The sequence below is a fragment of the Mastomys coucha genome, chromosome X, assembly GCF_008632895.1.
Source record: "Mastomys coucha isolate ucsf_1 chromosome X, UCSF_Mcou_1, whole genome shotgun sequence".
Taxonomy (NCBI): Eukaryota; Metazoa; Chordata; class Mammalia; order Rodentia; family Muridae; genus Mastomys; species Mastomys coucha.
In genome coordinates this window covers 57,340,728-57,347,513 of record NC_045030.1, presented here as the reverse complement: position 1 = coordinate 57,347,513, position 6,786 = coordinate 57,340,728, and positions in this window count along the sequence as shown.

The window sequence follows — 6,786 nt, the reverse complement described above, 5'->3', positions numbered from 1 at the left end:
TGATGTATTATTTTTAAGTATACAGTTAATATGCTTGGAGTTATTTAAAATTTATATTGAGAAAAATGCATTTTCACTATTGCTATAGGCGAGCACCTATATAAGACTGCTAAATTGATTGTTGTTTTATATCAAACAACTTTTATAATACTTATTTTTATTGTTATAATATTTTATAAATTTTAAGGAATATGACAAAAAAGATATTGTAGTATTGAAGGGGGGGTCTCTGGGAGGAGCAGTGGTACAAAAGGGAAACAAGAATATGATTCAATCATATTTAATTGAAATATGTTTTTAAATGTTAACAAATTCAGATAAATTGAAATCATGTAACTTGTCTCATCATAATGCAATAAAAGGTTTTTTTTTAAATGGGGTATAGAACTAAACAAATTTTTTTTTCAACTGAGGAATATCAAGTGGCTGAGAAGCACCTAAAGAAATGTTCAACAACTTTAGTCATCAGGGAAATGCAAATCAAAACAAACCAGAGATTCCACTACACACCTGTCAAAATGGCTAAGATCAAACACTCAGGTGACAGCAGATGCTTGCCAGAATGTGGACAAAAAGGAACACTCCTCCGTTGTTGGTGGGACTGTAAGCTGGTCTAACCACTCTGGAAATTAGTCTGGCCGTTCTTCAGAAAATTGGACATAGTATGACCTGAGGACCCAGCTATACTACTCCTAGGCATATACCCAAAAAAATTCCCCAACATAAAACAAGGACATATGCACCCCTATGTTCATACCAGTCTTATTTATAATAGCCAGAAGCTGGAAAGAACCCAGATTTCCTTCAACAGAGGAATGGATACAGAAAATGTGGTACATTTATGCAATGGAATTCTGCTCAGCTATTTAAAAATGATGAATTCATGAAATTCTTATGCAAAAGGATGGAACTAGAAGATATCATCCTGAATGAGGTAACCCAATCACAAAAGAACACACATGGTATGTACTCACTGATACATGGTTATTAACCCAAAAACTCTGAATACCCAAGATACAATTTACAGACCAAATGAAGCTCAAGAAGAAATAATACCATAGTGTGGGAGTTTCAGTCCTTCTTAGAAAGGGGAACAAAATACTCACTGTTGCAAATATGAAGATAAAGTGTGTCTGGGCAGTGGTGGCACAAACCTTTAATCCCAGCACTTGGGAGGCAGAGGCAGGTCATTTTCTGAGTTCCAGGCCAGCCTGGTCTACAGAGTGATTTCCAGGACAGCCAGGGCTATACAGAGAAACCCTGTCTCACCCCCCTAAAAAAGGCAAAGTGTGGAGCAGAAACCGAAGTTAAGGCCATCCAAAGACTGTCCCACCTGGAGATTTATCCCATATACAGTCACCAAAACTTGCCACTATTATGTATGTCAAGAAATGCTTGCTGAGAGTGGGGCAGTGGTGGCACACACCTTTAATCCCAGCACTTGGGAGGCAGAGGCAGGTGGGTTTCTGAATTCGAAGGCCAGCTTGGGCTACAGAGTGAGTTCCAAGACAGCGAGGGCTATACAGAGAAACCCTGTCTCAAAAATCAAAAACAAAAAAACTAAAAACAACCAACCAAACAAACAAACAAACAACAAAAAAGAAATGCTTGCTGAAAGGAGACTGATATAACTGTCTCCTGAGAGGTCCTGCCAGTACCTGATAAATACAGAGGCAGATGCTTGCAGCAAACCATTCGACTCCATGTGGAGTGTCCAATGGAGTTAGAGAAAGGACCCAAGGATTTGAAGGTTTTGTAACCCCATTGGAAGAACCATAATGTCAGCCAACCAGACCCCCATAGCTCCCAGGGACTAAGCCACCAACAAAGGAGTACACATGACTCCAGCTGCATATATAGCAGAGGATGGCCTTGTCAAGCATCAATGGGAGAAGTTGTTGGTCCTATGAAGCCTACTTAGATGCCCCAGTGTAGGGGAATTAAGGGCAGGGAGGCAGGAGTGTATGGGTGGTTGGAGGAACACCCTAGAGAAGCAGGGGGATGTGGGGATGTGACAGGGATTCTCCAGGAAGGGGGGAAACCAGGAAAGGTTTACATTTGAAATGTAAATAAAATATCCAATAAAAAAATTTCAATATTTTTTCACTGAAAAAACAAACAAAAAAAAAGTTTCAGTGCAGCCAGGTGGAGTCAGTGAAGGTGTTATAAAACAGAAATTTAGGGATGATAATGGAAATGGAAGGGGCATGTTTCAGCTCCAGTAAGCAGAAGAACATAAAGCTTTGGCCATGTGGCTCTGGCTTTAGCATCATGAGAAGAAGGGTTTTCTGGGATAGCTGATATAAGTTAGCTGGAGATATGAGATTAGTATCATAAAAAGGGATCATCATCACTGAGGTAAAATTTGGGAAGAGTTTTCTGAGAGTACAAAAAAGCAGTCTTCAAGAGATAGATATCATATCTGCAGCTAGACTTATAAGAATCAGGAAGGTGGTAGTGGTTTTGAAGGCATGAAGGGGTTCATGGACAACTAGGGGGTAGAATGTGGAAGTTTGAAAATGCTTGGCCCATGAGAAGTGGCACTATTATGATATGTGTGTATCCTTGGTAGAGTATGTTTGGCCTTGTTGGAAGAAGTGCATCACTGTGGTAGTGGATATTGATTTCCTATGTTCTAGCTCTGCCCAATGTGGAAGAGATACTCCTAATGGGTTCCTGCAGAGTATGATTTCCTTCTGGCTACCTTTGGATCAAGATGTAGAACTGTCTGATCCTTTAGCACCATACCTTCCTGCACTCTGCCATGCTTCCCACAATGATGGTATTTGACTGAACCTTTGAAGTTGTTATCCGCTCTAATTAACTGTTTTCTTTTTATGAGTTGCCTTGTTCGTGGTGTCTGTTCACAGCAATGAAATTTAAGCTAAAACAACGAGGGAAGAGGACCAACAGACAAGAGAGGAAAAGAAGAGAAGATGAGAAAAATTAGGTAGTAGGGATAAAAGTGATTTAGGGAAAGGAGGAAGAGTAGGGGAGATGAGGGGGAGAGGGAGGAAAGAGATGGTAAGGGAAAGCAGGGTGTGATAGGAGAAAGGAGGAATGAACTAGGAAGATGAAAATTGAGGGAAGAGGAAAGAGGGAACAAGAGAGGGGAAAGGATAGGGAGGAGGAAAGAGGATGGCAGAGGATGACAATGGAAAGAAATCTGAACATGGAAGAGAAAGGGAGAGTAAAAAGGCTGGAAAACAAAAGAGATGAAGTAGGCATAAGGAATGACAGGGAATAGAAAAGAGGAGAAAAGAGGTAAGAGGTACAAAGAAGGTCGAATAGGAAGAAGAAAGACAAGGAAGGTAGAAAGAGAAGGAAAGAGGGCAGAGGAGGAAAAAGGAAAGAGGAGGAAAAAGGAAAGAGCAGCCAAGAGGAAGAGTGGAGAAATGAAGGTGGAGGAGGAAGATGAATGAATAAGGGAGAGAAAGGAGGAAGGAAGAGGGGGAAGAGAGAAGGGGGTAGGTAAAGAGAACAGATTATGGAAAGGGAGATAGGGGAAATATAGAGGAAAGAGAAGAAAAAAGTGGAAGTGTGAAGATAAAAGAAGAGAGAAGATAATGGAAAAAGAAAGAAGAGGGAAGAGGAAAGAAAAAAGAGAAGTCCAGTGGATAGAAGATGAAATGAAGGTAAGAGGGATGAGGAGGTAAGAGGAGGTAATACTTAAAAGAATGGGACAAGCAGAAGGAGAGAGTCAATGAGGAGATAAGGAAGAAGAGGTAAGAGTAAGAAAGAGGTAAAGATGGAGTAGAAAACAAGGAAGAATAGGAGGGAGGAGAGATGGGAAATTGCAAGAGAAGAGGAGGAAGACATTATGATGTGGAAACAGGCAAAAGGTGGCAGGGAAAGAAATGTATGTAAGGAAAAGTAAATGAGAAGGAAGAGGATGGAAGATGAAAGAAGAGGTGATATTAAAGAGGAATTACAAGGTAAAGATATGAAGGAGGGACAAGGAAGAAGCAGAGAAAAGAGGAAAGGGGGATGAGTGCAGAGATGTGAGGGAAGAGTTGTAAAGAATGAAGAAAATAGGAAATAGAAGAGAAGTATGAACATAGGGAAGACAGAAGAGGAGGGAGATGGGAATAGGAAGGAATATGAAGTGGTGTGACTGGCATTGAGATAAGAAGAGGAGTGTTAAGGTAAGAAGAGGGAGGAAGGAAGGAAGGTGAGGGAGGGGAAAGATGGAGAATGGAAGAAAAGAGAAGGGTAGAATAGAGACTAGTTAAATAAAGGAAAGAGGAAGAAAGAATAATGAGGATCAAAGGGGGAAAATGCACAAGATGATAGTGGAGAGAGGATAGAAGAAGAGAGAAAGGAGGAGGTAAGAGAAAATAGGAAAGTGGGAAGTAAGAGAAGTGTAAGAGTGAAGGAAGAGGAAAGATAATGAGAGAGGAAAAGGAAGTCAGGAGGGAAGAGGACAGAATAAGGTCAGCAATGAAGAGAAAACAGGAGGGGGAAGGGAAGAGAAGGGAAGTGGGAAGGGAAGAGAGGAAGCCAACAATGCAAAGAGGAAAGGGGAAGAAAGAGAAAGATGAGGGAAGAACAGAAGAGGAAGGAGAAGTACCAATCCCTAGAAGAGCAGGGATGGTAGGAAATGATGAGTGGACATAAGGGAAAAGGAGAAACAAAGTATGTGATAGAGGTGGGAGAATAAATAAGGACAGAGGAAGGAGTTGGAAGTAGATGATAGTACAAAGGTGAAGACAATGAAAGAGAGAATGTGAGGGAGGATAGAAGAGGAAGTAGAAAATGGTGGAAAGTGGAAAGAAGAGAACTAGAAGGAAATGAGCTAAATGTGAAAAAGAGGGAAGAGAAGGGAAGAAGAGGGAAGAGGATAGAGTTGAAAAAGAATGGAAAATGGAAGCGGAGGAAGGATGGACATGAACAAGGGGGAATGTGGATTGAGGTAGAAATTGTAGGATAAAACAACAAGGAACAAATATGAAGTAAGAAGGAGAAGGAGGGAAGATGGAATAAAAGGAAGGGAAATGAAAGAGGAAAGATGAGAGAAAAGAGAGAGAGGGTGAGTGAGAAGAAAAGAGGGAGAAGGAGGAATGAAGAAAAGTGAATAAAGACAATAGTAGATAGTGGAAGTGGAATATGGAGTATAACGGAAAAGAAAGAATGGGAGAGGAAGGAGAAGGAAAATGATGAAGGAAGACACAACGTGGATGAAGAAAGAGTAGGGGAAGGGACCAATAGGGTAGAAAAATGAAGAGGGAAGAGAGAAAAGGAGATAAGAGTAGGGATTGGGTAAATGGAAATGGGAAAATATATAAAAGAGGATGGAAGGTCAAACAGAATGGATTGGGAAAGAGGAGGGATGGGGGAAGTCTAGGGATGAGGGAAGTGGGAAGGTGAGATAAGAAAGATGAGTAAAGTGAAAGAATACAGAGCAGGAGGGAAGAGAGATGAGACAGAAAGAGTGAAACATGAAAAGTGAGTTAGAGAAATGGGAGAAGTAAGAAGGAGGATAGAAGAGGGAAGAAGAAAGAAGTAGGAACAGAAGAGGAGTGAGGTAGGAAGAGGAGAGAAGTGGAAAGAGGAGGGAAGTGGGGAAAGAGGCATCAGGAGACACTGGGAAAAAGAGGGGAGAGAAATGGAAGGATGAGGGAAGAATAATGAGGAAGGCAGATGAGGGATGGTAGAAGAAGGGGGAGAGTGAAGGTGATTGAAAAGAGGCGAAGTGAGAAAAGAAAGTTGAGGGAAACAGGGAAATAAAGAAAGGAAAAATTAAAAAGAATTGGAGGGAGGTGAGTATAGGAGGAGAGAGGAAAGTAGAGTTAAAGATTAATGAGAGTCTAGAAAGCAAGAATTTGGAAAGAATAGTAGGAAAGAGACAAGGGGGATGAAGGAGAAAGAAGTAAGAATAGGAGAGAAGAGGAATGGAGGTTAATTAAGAGGGAAGAAAGAAGAGGAGGAAAGGAGATTTACTACAAAGAATATGGGAGATGGAATGGGAGGATTGGGAAAGCAAAGGGAAGGTTAGAGGGGAGTTTGGAGTTATAAGCTGAGAAAATGCTGGAGGAAGGAACAGAATAGTTTAGGAAAGAGAATGGAAGGAAGAAGTGATGGGAGGAATGATGAAAAAGGAAGAGGGAGGAATGAAGAGATAAGATTATGGAATAGACAGGATTAGCAAAGGGAAGAGATGAGAGGGAAGAGGAAGAGGAAGGGAGCGGGAAGGGAAGAAAAGAGTGAGGAAAATGAAGAAGGATGGAGGGGAGGAGAGGGTGGAGAAAAAGAGAATGGGGAAGAGGGTAGAGTAGGTAAGAGGAAGAGTTAGGTGAGGAGTGAAGAAAGTAGATGAGAGAAGAGGAGAGTGCAGGAATGAAGATGTAAGAGGAAGAAGTAAGGAAGAGGAGTAGGTAAGCAGAGGGAAGAGCAAAGAAGAGATACGAGGGAGGTAGAAGGAAGATAACAGAATGGTTGAGAGGAGGAAAGAGGACAGAAGAGTCAAAGAGATGGATGAGGGAAGAGAAGAGGAAGACAATAGGATGGAAGATTGAAGAGGAAGGTAGAGGGAAAGAGATTGAGTAGGGTAGAGGAGAGTAAAAGGAAGAGATAGGGCAGGCAGGAAGGAAAAGGGAAGATAAGGACAGAAGAGATGGGAAGGGAAGAGAAGAATGAGGAGAAAAGAGAAGACAAGAGAAGAGACTAAACAAGAGGAGTAGCAAAGTGAGGAGAGGAGACAAAAAGAGACAAGAGGAGAGGAAATGAAACCAGAAGAGAAAAGAAAAGAAGAGAAGAGAAAAGAAGAGAAAAGAAGAGAGGAGAGGA